Source organism: Camelus bactrianus, chromosome 20 (assembly GCF_048773025.1).
Source record: "Camelus bactrianus isolate YW-2024 breed Bactrian camel chromosome 20, ASM4877302v1, whole genome shotgun sequence".
Lineage (NCBI taxonomy): Eukaryota > Metazoa > Chordata > Mammalia > Artiodactyla > Camelidae > Camelus > Camelus bactrianus.
In genome coordinates, this window is record NC_133558.1 from 39,700,707 (window position 1) to 39,717,040 (window position 16,334).

The window sequence follows — 16,334 nt, forward strand, 5'->3', positions numbered from 1 at the left end:
GCCCACATCTCCCAAAAGGCACATGATTTCCCCAAGCCTGCATCATTTCCCAAGCGCACATCATCTCCCCAAGCCCAATCATCTCCCCAAGCCCGCATCATCTCTCCAAGCCTGCATCTTGTTCCCAAGCCCACATCTCCCCAAGCGCACTTTATCTCCCCAAGCTTGCATCGTGATTCCAGGCCCAAATGTTCCCAAGCCGACCTCACCAACCTACACCTGCTTCATCTCCCCAAGCCCGCATCATGTCCCCAGGCCCACATCTCTCAAAAGGCACATAATTTCTCCAAGACTGCATCATTTCCCAATCCCCCATCATCTCCCCAAGCCCACATCATCTCCCCAAGCCCACATCATCTCCTCAAGCCCACATCATCTCCCGAAGAGCAATCTTCTCCCCAAGCCCACATAATGTCTCCAAGCTGACATATCTCTAAGCACACACCATCTCCCCAAGCCCACATCATCGCCCCAAGCCCAATCATTTCCCCAAGCCCTAATCATTTCCCAAGCCCGCATCATCTAGCCAAGGCTGCGTCATGTCCCCAAGCCAGCATAATATCCATGAGCCCGCATCATGTTTCCAGGCCCACATGTCCCCAAACAGACCTCACCACCCTAAGCCCGCATCATGTCCTCAAGGACAAATCATCTCCTCAACCCCACATGATCTCCCAAGCCCACGTCATCTCCTAAGTCCGCATCATCTCCATCAGCCTTCAGCATATCCGCAAGAAGGCGTCATCACCCCAAGCCTGAGTGATCTCCACAGCCCAATCATCTGACCAAGCCCACATCATCTCCCGAAGCCTAGTCTTCTCACCAAGCCCACATCGTGTCATCAAGCCCACATGATCTCCCCAAGTATGCATCATGTTTCCAAGCCCACATGTCCCCAAGCCGACCTCACATCCCTAAACCCGCTTCATCTCCCTAAGCCCGCATCATGTCCAAAAGCCCGCATCTCCCAAAAGGCACATACTTTCCCCAAGCCTGCATCATTTCCCAAGCCCGAATCATCTCTCCAAGCCTGCATTATGTTCCCAAGCCCACATCTCCCCAAGCGCACATTATCTCCCCAAGCTTGCATCGTGATTCCAGGCCCAAATGTTCCCAAGCCGACCTCACCACCCTACACCGGCTTCATCTCCCCAAGCCCTCAACATGTACCCAGGCCCACATCTCTCAAAAGGCACATAATTTCTCCAAGACTACATCATTTCCCAATCCCCCATCATCTCCCCAAGCCCAATCATCTCCCCAAGACCGCATCATTCCCGAAGCCTGCATCATCTAGCCAAGCCTGCGTCATGTCCCAAGACGGCATAATATCCGCGAGCCCGAATCATTTACACAGCCACACATCATTTCCCCAAGCCCAATCATCTCCCTAAGTCTGCATCATTTCCCAAGCCCGCATCATGGAACCGAGCCTGCATCATGTCCCCGAGACCGCATCATGTACACAGGCCCAGATCATCTCCGAAAGCCAACATGATCTCTCCAAGCCCACATCATTTCCCCAAGCCCACATCATCTCCCCAAGCCCACATCATCTCCCCAAGCCAACATGATCTACCCAAGCCAACATCATCTACCCGAGCCCACATACTCTCCCCATGCCCACATCATCTCCTCAAGCCCGCATCATCTCCCCAATCCCGCATCATGTTTCCAGGCCCACATGTCCCCAAGCTGATCTCACCACCCTAAGCCCGCATCATGTACCCAAGGACAAATCATCTCCGCAACCCCGCATGATCTCCCAAGCCTCATCATTTTTTCAGGCCCACATGTCCCAAAGCCAACCTCACACCCTAAGCCCGCTTCATCTCCCTAAGCCCGCATCATGTCCACAAGCCCACATGTCTCAAAAGGCACATACTTTCCCCAAGCCTGCATCATTTCCCAAGCCCGCATCATGTCCCCAATACCACATCTCCCAAAAGGCACATAATTTCCCCAAGCCTGCATCATTTCCCAAGCCCACATCATCTCCCCAAGCCCACATCATCTCCTCAAGCCCACATCATCTCCCGAAGAGCAATCTTCTCCCCAAGCCCACATAATGTCTCCAAGCTGACATATCTCTAAGCACACACCATCTCCCCAAGCCCACATCATCGCCCCAAGCCCAATCATTTCCCCAAGCCCTAATCATTTCCCAAGCCCGCATCATCTAGCCAAGGCTGCGTCATGTCCCCAAGCCAGCATAATATCCATGAGCCCGCATCATGTTTCCAGGCCCACATGTCCCCAAACAGACCTCACCACCCTAAGCCCGCATCATGTCCTCAAGGACAAATCATCTCCTCAACCCCACATGATCTCCCAAGCCCACGTCATCTCCTAAGTCCGCATCATCTCCGTCAGCCTTCAGCATATCCGCAAGAAGGCGTCATCACCCCAAGCCTGAGTGATCTCCACAGCCCAATCATCTGACCAAGCCCGCATCATCTCTCCAAGCCCACGTCATCTCCCTGATCCCGTGTCGTGTCCCCGAGCCGGCATCATGTCCCAGAGCCTGTGTCATGTCAGCACACTCAATTCATGTCTGCAATCCCGAGAAATGTCTCTAAGCCCACTTTCACTCCCCGAGCCCCCATCATCTCCATGAGCCCATGTCATCTCACAAGCCCGAATCATCTCTCCAAGCATGCATCATGTCCCCAAGCCCACATCTTCACAAGCCCACATGACCTCCCAAGTATGCATCATGTTTCCAGGCCCACATGTCCCCAAGCAGACCTCACCACCCTAAGCCCGCATCATGTCCCCAAGGACAAATCATCTCCGCAACCCCGCATGATCCCCCAACCCCACGTCATCTCCGAAATCCTCATCATCTCCATCAGCCTTCAGCATATCCGCAAGAAGGCGTCATCACCCCAAGCCTGAGTGATCTCCACAGCCCAATCATCTGACCAAGCCCGCATCATCTCTCCAAGCCCATGTCATCTCCCTGAACCCGTGTGGTTTTCCCGAGCTGGCATCATGTCCCAGAGCCTGTGTCATGTCAGCACACTCAATTCATGTCTGCAAGCCCGAGAAATGTCTGTAAGCCCACTTTCACTCCCCGATCACCCATCATCTCCATGAGCCCTTGTCGTCTCACCAAGCACGCGTCATCTCCCCAAGGCTGCATCATGTCCCCAAGCCCACATCTACACAAGCCCACATGATCTCCCCAAGTATGCATCATGTTTCCAGGCCCACATGTCCCCAAGCTGACCGCACAACTCTAAGCCCGCTTCATCTCCCCAAGCCCGCATCATGTCCACAAACCCACATCTCCCAAAAGGCACACAATTTTCACAAGCCTGCATCATTTCCCAAGACCACATCATCTCTCGAAGCCCAATCATCTCCCCAAGCCAACATGATCCCCCCAAGCCCACATAATCTCCCCAATCCCACATCATCTCACCAAGCCCGCATCATCTCTCCAAGCCCACGTCATCTCCATGAACCCGTGTCGTGTCCCCAAGCCGGCATCATGTCCCAGAGCCTGTGTCATGTCAGCACACTCAATTCATGTCTGCAAGCCCGAGAAATGTCTCTAAGCCCACTTTCATTCCCCGAGCCCACATCATCTCCAAGAGCCCATGTCATCTCTCCAAGCCTGCATCAAATCCCCAAGCCCACATCTCCCCAAGCCTACATTATCTCCCCAAGCCTCATTTTTTCAGGCCCACATGTCCCGAAGCCGACCTCACACCCTCAGCCCGCTTCATCTCCCTAAGCCTGCATCATGTCCACAAGCCCACATCTCCCCAAGCCTACATTATCTCCCCAAGCCTCATTTTTTCAGGCCCACATGTCCCGAAGCCGACCTCACACCCTAAGCCCGCTTCATCTCCCCAAGCCCGCATCATATCCCCAGGCCCACATCTCCCGAAAGGCACATAATTTCTCCAAGCCTTCAACATTTCCCAATCCCACATCATCTCCCCAAGCCCAATCATCTTCCCAAGCCCACATCATCTCCCGAAGCCTAATCTTCTCACCAAGCCCACATCATGTCATCAAGCCCACATGATCTCCCCAAGTATGCATCATGTTTCCAAGCCCACATGTCCCCAAGCCGACCTCACATCCCTAAACCTGCTTCATCTCCCCAAGCCCGCATCATGTCCCCAATACCACATCTCTCAAAAGGCACATAATTTCCCCAAGACTGCATCATTTCCCAAGCACACATCATCTCCCGAAGCCCAATCATCTCCCCAAGCACACATCATGCCCTCAAGCACACATCATGTCTTCAAGCCGACATATTACTAAGCCCACATCATCTCCCCAAACCTCCACGATCTCCCCAAGCCCACATCATCTCCCCAAGCCCAATCATCTCCCCAGCCCACATCATTTCCCACGCCCGCATCATCTAGCCAAGCTTGCATCCTGTCCCCAAGCCGGCATTATATCTGCGAGCCCGCATCATTTACACAGGAACACTTCATCTCCCCAAGCCAACATGATCTCCACAAGCCCACATCATCTCCCTGAGCCCACATAGTCTCCCCAAGCCTGCATCATGTTTAAAAATCCACATGTCCCCAAGCCGACCTCACAACCCTAAGCCTGCTTCATCTCCCCAAGCCCGCATCATGTCCCCAAGCCCACGACTCCCAAAAGGCACATAATTTCCCCAAGCCTGCATCATTTCCCAAGCCCGAATCATCTCTCCAAGCCTGCATCATGTTCCCAAGCCCACATCTCCCCAAGCGCACATTATCTCCCCAAGCTTGCATCGTGATTCCAGGCCCAAATGTTCCCAAGCCGACCTCACCACCCTACACCGGCTTCATCTCCCCAAGCCCTCACCATGTCCCCAGGCCCACATCTCTCAAAAGGCACATAATTTCTCCAAGACTACATCATTTCCCAATCCCCCATCATCTCCCCAAGCCCAATCATCTCCCCAAGCTCACATCATCTCCCCAAGTCCAATCATCTCCCAAGTTCACATATTCTCCCCAGGCCCAATCATCTCCCCAAGCCCACATCATCTCCCCAAGCCCACATCATCTCCCAAAGCCCAATCATCTCCCCTAGCCCACATAATCTCCCCAAGCCCAATCATCTCCCCAAGACCGCATCATTCCCGAAGCCTGCATCATCTAGCCAAGCCTGCGTCATGTCCCAAGACGGCATAATATCCGCGAGCCCGAATCATTTACACAGCCACACATCATTTCCCCAAGCCCAATCATCTCCCTAAGTCTGCATCATATCCCAAGCCCGCATCATGGAACCGAGCCTGCATCATGTCCCCGAGACCGCATCATGTACACAGGCCCAGATCATCTCCGAAAGCCAACATGATCTCTCCAAGCCCACATCATCTCCCCAAGCCCAAATCATCTCCCCAAGCCAACATGATCTACCCAAGCCAACATCATCTCCCCGAGCCCACATACTCTCCTCATGCCCACATCATCTCCTCAAGCCCGCATCATCTCCCCAATCCCGCATCATGTTTCCAGGCCCACATGTCCCCAAGCTGATCTCACCACCCTAAGCCCGCATCATGTACCCAAGGACAAATGATCTCCGCAACCCCGCATGATCTCCCAAGCCTCATCATTTTTTCAGGCCCACATGTCCCAAAGCCAACCTCACACCCTAAGCCCGCTTCATCTCCCTAAGCCCGCATCATGTCCAAAAGCCCGCATCTCCCAAAAGGCACATACTTTCCCCAAGCCTGCATCATTTCCCAAGCCCGCATCATTTCCCCAACACCACATCTCCCAAAAGGCACATAATTTTCCCAAGCCTGCATCATTTCCAAAGCCCGCATCATCTCCCCAAGCCCAATCATCTCCCCAAGACCACATCAGCACCCCAAGCCCAATCATGTCCCCAAGCCCACATCATCTCCCGAAGAGCAATCTTCTCCCCAAGCCCACATAATGTCTCCAAGCTGACATATCTCTAAGCACACACCATCTCCCCAAGCCCACATCATCGCCCCAAGCCCGCATTATCTCCCCGAGCCCACATCATCTCCCCAAGCCCGCATTCATTCCCCAAGCGTGCATCATTTTCAAAGCCCACATCATCTCCCCAAACCACCATGATCTCCCCAAGTCCACATAAACTCCCCAAGCCCAATTATCTCCCCAGCCCACATCATTTCCCAAGCCCGCATCATCTTCCCAAGCGCAATCACCTCCCCAATCCTGCATCATATATCCAGGCCCACTTGTCCCCAAGCTGATCTCACCACCCTAAGCCCGCATCATGTCCCCAAGGACAAATCATCTCCGCAACCCCGCATGATCTCCCAAGCCCACGTCATCTCCTAAGCCTGCATCATGTCCCCAAGCCCACATCTCCCCAAGCCTACATTATCTCCCCAAGCCTCATTTTTTCAGGCCCACATGTCGCGAAGCCGACCTCACACCCTCAGCCCGCTTCATCTCCCTAAGCCTGCATCATGTCCACAAGCCCACATCTCCCAAAAGGCATATAATTTCAACAAGCCTGCATCATTTCTCAAGCCCTCATCATCTCCGCAAGGCCAATCAACTCCCCAAGCCCACATCATCTCCCCAAGACCAATCATCTCCCCAAGTGCACATCATCTCCTGAAGCCCAGTCTTCTCGCGAAGCCTACATAATGTCATCAAGCACACATCATGTCTCCAAGCAAACATATCTGTAAGCCCATATCATGTCCCCAAGAAAACATGATCTCCCCAAGTCCACATCATCTCCCCAAGCACACATCATCTCCCCAAGACAACATGATCTACCCAAGCCCACATACTCTCCCCATGCCCACATCATCTCCTCAAGCCCACCTCATCTCCCCAATCCCGCATCATGTTTCCAGGCCCACATGTCCCCAAGCTGATCTCACCACCCTAAGCCCACATCATGTACCCAAGGACAAATCATCTCCGCAACCCTGCATGATCTCCCAAACCTCATCATTTTTTCAGGCCCACATGTCCCGAAGCCAACCTCACACCCTAAGCCCGCTTCATCTCCCTAAGCCCGCATCATGTCCACAAGCCCACATCTCCCAAAAGGCACATACTTTCCCCAAGCCTGCATCATTTCCAAAGCCCGCTTCATCTCCCCAAGCCCAATCATCTCCCCAAGCCCACATCAGCACCCCAAGCCCAATCATCTCCCCAAGCCCACATCATCTCCCGAAGAGCAATCTTCTTCCCAAGCCCACATGATGTCTCCAAGCTGACATGTCTCTAAGCACACACCATCTCCCCAAGCCCACATCATCGCCCCAAGCCCGCATTATCTCCCCGAGCCCACATCATCTCCCCAAGCCCGCATACATTCCCCAAGCGTGCATCATTTTCAAAGCGCACATCATCTCCCCGAGCCCACATACTCTCCACAAGCCCACATCATCTCCCCAATCCCACATCATCTCCCCAAGCCCACACCATGTTTCCAGGCCCATATGTCCCCAAGCTGATCTCACCACCCTAAGACCGCATCATGTCCCCAAGGACAAATCATCTCCGCAACACCGCATGATCTCCCAAGCCCACATCATCTCCTAAGCCCGCATCATCTCCCTGAGCCTCCAGCATATCCGCAAGAAGGCGTCATCACCCCAAGCCTGACTGATCTCCCACAGCCCAATCATCTCCCCAAGCCCGCATCATCTCTCCAAGCCCACGTCATCTCCCTGATCCCGTGTCGTGTCCCTGAGCCGGCATCATGTCCCAGAGCCTGTGTCAAGTCAGCACACTCAATTCATGTCTGCAGGCCCGAGAAAGGTCTGTAAGCCCACTTTCACTCCCCGAGCCCCCATCATCTCCATGAGCCCATGTCATCTCTCCAAGCCTGCATCAAATCCCCAAGCCCACATCTCCCCAAGCCTACATTATCTCCCCAAGCCTCATTTTTTCAGGCCCACATGTCCTGAAGCCGACCTCACACCCTAAGCCCGCTTCATCTCCCTAAGCCTGCATCATGTCCACAAGCCCACATCTCCCAAAAGGCATATAATTTCCCCAAGCCCTCATCATCTCCCCAAGCCCAATCATCTCCCCTACCCCACATCATCTCATGAAGCCCAAACTTCTCCCCAAGCACACATCATGTCACCAAGCCCGTATCATGTCTCTAAGCCGACATAACTCTAAGACCACATCATCTCCCCAAGCTAAGGTGGTCTCCCCAAGCCCACATCATCTCCCCAAGTCAACATGACCTCACCAAGCCCACATCTTCTCAACGAGCCCACATAGTCTCCCCAAGCCCACATCATCTCCCCAAGCCCGCATCATGTTTCCAGGCCCACATGTCCCCAAGCTGACCTCACCACTCTAAGCTTGCATCATATCCCAAAGGACAAATCATCTCCCCAACCCTGCGTGATCTCCCAAGCCCACGTCATCTCTAAAGCCCGCAATATCTCCCTGAGCCTGAAGCATATCCGCAAGACCACTTCATCACCCCAAGCCTGAGTCATCTCCCACAGCCCAATCATCTCCCCAAGCCCGCATCATCTCCCCAAACCCACGTCATCTCCCTGAACCCTTGTCGTGTCCCCAAGCCGGCATCATGTCCCAGAGAACTCAAGTCATGTCTGCAAGCCCGAGAAATATCTGTAAGCCCACTTCAACTCCCCGAGCCCCCATCATCTCCATGAGCCCATGTCATCTCCACAAGCCCAGGTCATCTCCCTCAGCCCGCGTCATCTCCCAGAGCCCACGTCATCTCCTCGAGCCAACACCTCCCCAAGCCCGAATCATCTCTACAAGCCCACATCTTTCTAAACCTACATCTTCCAAATCCCACATCAGCTCTCCAAGTCCACGTAACTCCCTGAACCTGTGTTGTGTCCCGGAGCTGGCGTCATATCCAGAGCACGTGTCGTGTCAGTCAGCCCACGTCATATCCACAAGCCCGATAAATGTCTGCGAGCCTGCGTCATCTCCCCGAGCCCGTGTCATATCCCAGAGCCACAATCAAATTCTCTAGCCCGCATCATCTCCCCAAGCTCACATCTCCCCAAGACCATATCTCCCCAAGCCCGCAACATCTCCCCAAGCCGGCATCATGTCCCCAAGCCCACATCTCCCCAAGGACACATTATCTCACCAAGCCTGCATCATGTTTCCAGGCCCACATGTCCCCAAGCCGACCTCACGACACAAAGCCCGCTTCATCTCCCCTAGCCCACATCATTTCCCCAAGCCCAAACATCTCCCCAGCCCACATCATTTCCCAACCACGCATCATCTAGCCGAGCCTGCGTCATGTCCCCAAGCCGGCATTATATCCACGAGCCCGCATGTTTTACACAGGACCACTTCATCTCCCCAAGCCAAAATGATCCCCCCAAGCCCGCATCATCTCCTCAAGCCCGCCTCATCTCCCCAATCCCGCATCATGTTTCCAGGCCCACATGTCCCCAAGCTGATCTCACCACCCTAAGCCCGCATCATGTCCCCAAGGACAAATCTCCGCAACCCCGCATGATCTCCCAAGCCCACGTCATCTCCTAGCCCGCATCACCTCCCTGAGCCTGCAGCATATCCGCAACAACGCTTCATCACCCCAAGACCGAGTCATCTCCCACAGCTCAATCATCTCCCCAAGCCTGCATTATCTCCCCAAGCCTGCATCATGTCCCCAAGCCAACATCTCCCCAAGCCCACATTATCTCCCCAAGCCTCATTTTTTCAGGCCCACATGTCCCGAAGCCGACCTCACACCCTAAGCTCGCTTCAACTCCCTAAGCCTGCATCATGTCCACAAGCCCACATCTCCCAAAACGCATATAATTTCCCCAAGCCTGCATCATTTCCCAAGCCCTCATCATCTCCCCAAGCCCAATCAACTCCCCAAGCACACATCATCTCGCCAAGCCAACATCATCTCCCCAAGCCCAATCAACTCCCCAAGCCCACAACATCTCCCCAAGCCCAATCATCTCCCCAAGTTCACATCATGTCCCAAAGCCCAGTCTTCTCCCCAAGCCTACATAAAGTCATCAAGCACACATCATGTCTCTAAGCAAACATATCTCTAAGCCCACATCATGTCCCCAAGCCAACATGATCTCCCCAAGTCCACAGCATCTCCCCAAGCCCAATCATTTCCCCAAGCCCGCATCATTTCCCAAGCCCGCCACATCTAGCCGAGCCTGCGTCATATCAACAAACCGGCGTAATATCCGCGAGACCGCATCATTTACACAGGACCACTTCATCTCCAAAAGCCAACATGATCTCCACAAGCCCACATCAGCTCCCCAAGCCAACATGATCTCCCCAAGCCCACATCATCTCCCCAAGCCCACATAGTCTCCCAAGCCTGCATCATGTTTCCAGGTCCACATGTCCCCAAGCCGACCTCAGAACCCTAAGCCCGCTTCATCTCCCCAAGGCCGCTTCATGTCCCCAAGCCCACATCTCCCAAAAGGCACATAATTTCCCTGAGCCTGCATCATTTCCCAAGCCCACATCTCCACAAGTGCACATTATCTCCTCAAGCCTGCATCGTAATTCCAGGCCCAAATTTCCCCAAGCCGACCTCACCACCATACACCTGCTTCATCTCCCCAAGCCCGCATCATGTCCCCAGGCCCACATCTCCCGAAAGGCACATAATTTCTCCAAGCCTTCAACATCTCCCAATCCCACAGCATCTCCCCAAGCCCAATCATCTTCCCAAGCCCACATCATCTCCCGAAGCCTAATCTTCTCACCAAGCCCACATCATGTCATCAAGCCCACATGATCTCCCCAAGTATGCATCATGTTTCCAAGCCCACATGTCCCCAAGCCGACCTCACATCCCTAAACCCGCTTCATCTCCCCAAGCCCGCATCATGTCCACAAGCCCACATCTACCAAAAGGCACATAATTTGCTCAAGCCTGCATCATTTCCCAAGCCCGCATCATGTCCCCAATACCACATCTCCTAAAAGGCACATAATTTCCCCAAGACAGCATCATTTCCCAAGCACACATCATCTCCCCAAGCCCAATCATCTCCCCATCTCACATCATCTCCCGAAGCCCAATCATCTCCCCAAGCCCACATCATGCCCTCAAGCACACATCATGTCTTCAAGCCGACATATTACTAAGCCCACATCATCTCCCCAAACCACCATGATCTCCCCAAGCCCACATCATCTCCCCAAGCCCAATCATCTCCCCAGCCCACATCATTTTCCACGCCCGCATCATTTAGCCGAGCTTGCGTCATGTCCCCAAGCCGGCATTATATCCGCGAGCCCGCATCATTTACACAGGAACACTTCATCTCCCCAAGCCAACATGATCTCCACATCCCACATCATCTCCCCGTGCCCACATAGTCTCCCCAAGCCTGCATCATTTTCCAGATCCACATGTCCCCAAGCCGACCTCACAACCCTAAGCCCGCTTCATCTCCCCAAGCCCGCATCATCTCCCCAAGCCCGCATCATTTCCCCAATCCCACATCTCCCAAAAGGCACATAATTTCCCCAAGCCTGCATCATTTCCAAAGCCCGCACCATCTCCCCAAGCCCAATCATCTCCCCAAGCTCACATCATCTCCCCAAGTCCAATCATCTCCCCTAGCCCACATCATTTCTCCAAGCCCAATCATCTCCCCTAACCCACATCATTTCCCCAAGCCCAATCATCTCCCCAAGACCGCATCATTCCCAAAGCCTGCATCATCTAGCCAAGCCTGCGTCATGTCCCAAGACGGCATAATATCCATGAGCCCGAATCATTTACACAGGCTCACATCATTTCCCCAAGCCCAATCATCTCCCTAAGTCTGCATCATTTCCCAAGCCCGCATCATGTAACCGAGCATGCATCATGTCCCCGAGACCGCATCATGTACACAGGCCCAGATCATCTCCAAACGCCAACATCATCTCCCCAAGCCCACATCATCTCCCCAAGCCAACATGATCTACCCAAGCCCACATCATCTCCCCGAGCCCACATACTCTCCCCATGCCCACATCATCTCCTCAAGCCCGCCTCATCTCCCCAATCCCGCATCATGTTTCCAGGCCCATATGTCCCCAAGAGGATCTCACCACCCTAAGCCCGCATCATGTACCCAAGGACAAATCATCTCCGCAACCCCGCATGATCTCCCAAGCCTCATCATTTTTTCAGGCCCACATGTCCCGAAGCCGACTTCACACCCAAGCCCGTTTCATCTCTCTAAGCCCGCATCATGTCCACAAGCCCACATCTCCCAAAAGGCACATAATTTCCCCAAGACTGCATCATTTCCAAAGCCCGCATCATCTCCCCAAGCCAGATCATCTCCGCAAGCCCACATCATCTCCCCAAGCCCAATCATCTCCCCAAGCCCACATCAGCACCCCAAGCCCAATCATCTCCCCAAGCCCACATCATTTCCCGAAGAGCAATCTTCTCCCCAAGCCCACATAATGTCTCCAAGCTGACATATCTCTAAGCACACACCATCTCCCCAAGCCCACATCATCGCCCCAAGCCCAATCATTTCCCCAAGCCCTAATCATTTCCCAAGCCCGCATCATCTAGCCAAGGCTGCGTCATGTCCCCAAGCCAGCATAATATCCACGACCCGCATCATTTACACAAGCCCACATCATCACCCCAAGCGATCTTGATCTCCCCAAGCCCACATCATCTCCACAAGCACACATAGTCTCCCTGAGCCCACATCATCTCCCCAAGCCCAATCATCTCCCCAAGCCCACATCATCTCCCGAAGCACAATCATCTCCACAAGCGCACATCATGTGCTCAAGCAAACATCATGTCTCCAAGCTGACATATCTCTAAGACCACATCATCTCCCCAAGCCTCCATGATCTACCCAAGCCCACATCAACTCCCCAAGCCCAATCATCTCCCCAGCCCACATCATTTCCCAAGCGCGCATCATCTTCCCAAGCCCAATCATCTCCCCAAGCTCACATCATCTCCCCACGCCCGCCTCATCTCCCCAATCCTGCATCATATATCCAGGCCCAGATGTCCCCAAGCTGATCCTACCACCCTAAGACCGCATCATGTACCCAAGGACAAATCATCTCCGCAACCACGCATGATCTCCCAAGCCCACGTCATCTCCTAAGCCCGCATCATCTCCCTGAGCCTGCAGCATATCCGTAATACCGCTTCATCACCCCAAGACCGAGTCATCTCCCACTGCTCAATCATCTCCCCAAGCCCGCATTATCTCCTCAAGCCTGCATCATGTCCCCAGGCCCACATCTCCCCAAGCCTACATTATCTCCCCAAGCCTCATTTTTTCAGGCCCACATGTCCCAAAGCCGACCTCACACCCTAAGCCCGCTTCAACTCCCTAAGCCTGCATCATGTCCACAAGCCCACATCTCCCAAAACGCATATAATTTCCCCAAGCCAGCATCATTTCCCAAGCCCGCCTCATGTAGCCGAGCCTGCGTCATGTCAACAAACCGTCATAATATCCACGAGTCCGCATCATTTACACAGGACAACTTCATCTCCAAAAGCCAACATGATCTCCACAAGCCCACATCAGCTCTCCAAGCCAAAATGATCTCCCCAAGCCCACATCATCTCCCCAAGCCCACATAGTCTCCCAAGCCTGCATCATGTTTCCAGGTCCACATGTCCCCAAGCCGACCTCACAACCCTAAGCCCGCTTCATCTCCCCAAGCCCGCATCATGTCCCCAAGCCCACATCTCCCAAAAGGCACATAATTTCCCCGAGCCTGCATCATTTCGCAAGCCGACATCATCTGCCCAAGCCCAATCATCTCCCCAAGCTCACATCATCTCCCCACACCCAATCATCTCCCCAAGCCCACATCATCTCCCGAAGCACAATCATCTCCACAAGCGCACATCATGTGCTCAAGCAAACATCATGTCTCCAAGCTGACATATCTCTAAGACCACATCATCTCCCCAAACCACCATGATCTCCCCAGCCCACATCATTTCCCAAGCCCGCATCATCTTCCCAAGCGCAATCACCTCCCCAATCCTGCATCATATATCCAGGCCCACTTGTCCCCAAGCTGATCTCACCACCCTACGCCCGCATCATGTCCCCAAGGACAAATCACCTCCGCAACCCCGCATGATCTCCCAAGCCCACGTCATCTCCTAAGTCCGCATCATCTCCGTCAGCCTTCAGCATATCCGCAAGAAGGCGTCATCACCCCAAGCCTGAGTGGTCTCCACAGCCCAATCATCTGACCAAGCCCGCATCATCTCTCCAAGCGCATGTCATCTCCCTGAACCCGTGTCGTGTCCCCGAGCCGGCATCATGTCCCAGAGCCTGTGTCAAGTCAGCACACTCAATTCATGTCTGCAAGCCCGAGAAATGTCTGTAAGCCCACTTTCACTCCCCGAGCCCCCATCATCTCCATGAGCCCCTATCATCTCTCCAAGCCTGCATCAAATCCCCAAGCCCACATCTCCTGAAGCCCACATGATCTCCCCAAGCCTGCATCATGTTTCCAGGCCCACATGTCCCCAAGCAGACCTCACCACCCTAAGCCCGCACCATCTCCCCAAGCCCGCATCATGTCCACAAGCCCACATCTCCCAAAAGGCACATACTTTCCCCAAGCCTGCATCATTTCCCAAACCCGCATCATGTCCCCAAGACCACATCTCCCAAAAGGCACATATTTTCCCCAAGCCTGCATCATTTCGCAAGCCGACATCATCTGCCCAAGCCCAATCATCTCCCCAAGCTCACATCATCTCCCCACGCCCAATCATCTCCCCAAGCCCACATCATCTCCCGAAGCACAATCATCTCCACAAGCGCACATCATGTGCTCAAGCAAACATCATGTCTCCAAGCTGACATATCTCTAAGACCACATCATCTCCCCAAACCACCATGATCTCCCCAAGCCCACATAAACTCCCCAAGCCCAATTATCTCCCCGACCCACATCATTTCCCAAGCCCACATCATCTTCCCAAGCACAATCACCTCCCCTATCCTGCATCATATATCCAGGCCCACTTGTCCCCAAGTTGATCTCACCACCCTAAGACCGCATCATGTCCCCAAGGACAAATCATCTCCGCAACCCCGCATGATCTCCCAAGCCCACGTCATCTCCTAAGCCCGCATCATCTCCCTGAGCCTGCAGCATATCCGCAAGACCGCTTCATCACCACAAGACCGAGTCATCTCCCACAGCTCAATCATCTCCCCAAGCCCGCATTATCTCCCCAAGCCTGCATCATGTCCCCAAGCCCACATCTCCCCAAGCCTACATTATCTCCCCAAGCCTCATTTTTTCAGGCCCACATGTCCCGAAGCCGACCTCACATCCTAAGCCCGCTTCATCTCCCTAAGCCTGCATCATGTCCAAAAGCCCACATCTCGCAAAAGGCATATAATTTCCCCAAGCCTGCATCATTTCCCAAGACCACATCATCTGCCGAAGCCCAATCATCTCCCCAAGCTCACATCAACTCCCGAAGCCCAATCTTCTCCCCAAGCCCACAAAATGTCATCAAGCCCACATCATGTCTCCAAGTCGACATATCTCTAAGACCACATCATCACCCCAAGCCAACATGATCTCCCCAACAGCACATCCTCTACCCAAGCGCAATCATCTCCAAAGCCCACATTATTTCCCAAGCCCGCATCATCTAACCAAACCTGCATCATGTCCCCAAGCCGGCATTAAATCCACGAGCCCGCATGTTTTACACAGGACCACTTCATCTCCCCAAGCCAACATGATCCCCCCAAGCCCACATCATCTCCCCAAGCCCAATCATCTCCCCAAGCCCACATCAGCACCCCAAGCCCAATCATCTCCCCAAGCCCACATCAGCACCCCAAGCCCATCATCTCCCCAAGCCCACATCATCTCCCGAAGAGCAATCTTCTCCCCAAGCCCACATAATGTCTCCAAGCTGACATATCTCTAAGCACACACCATCTCCCCAAGCCCACATCATCGCCCCAAGCCCAATCATTTCTCCAAGCCCTAATCATTTCCCAAGCCCGCATCATCTAGCCAAGGCTGCGTCATGTCCCCAAGCCAGCATAATATCCACGAGCCCGCAACATTTAAACAGGCCCACATGATCTCCCCAAGCCAACATGATCTTCCTAAACGCACATCATCTCCCAAAGCGATCATGATCTCCCCAAGCCCACATCATCTCCACAAGCCCACATAGTCTCCCTGAGCCCACATCATCTCCCCAAGCCGAATCATCTCCCCAAGCCCACATCAGCTCCCCAAGCCCGCATCATCTCCCCAAGCCCACATCATCTCCCCAAGGCTGCCTCTTGTTTCCAGGCCCATATGTCCCCAAGCTGACCTCACCACCCTAAGCCCGCATCATGTCCACAA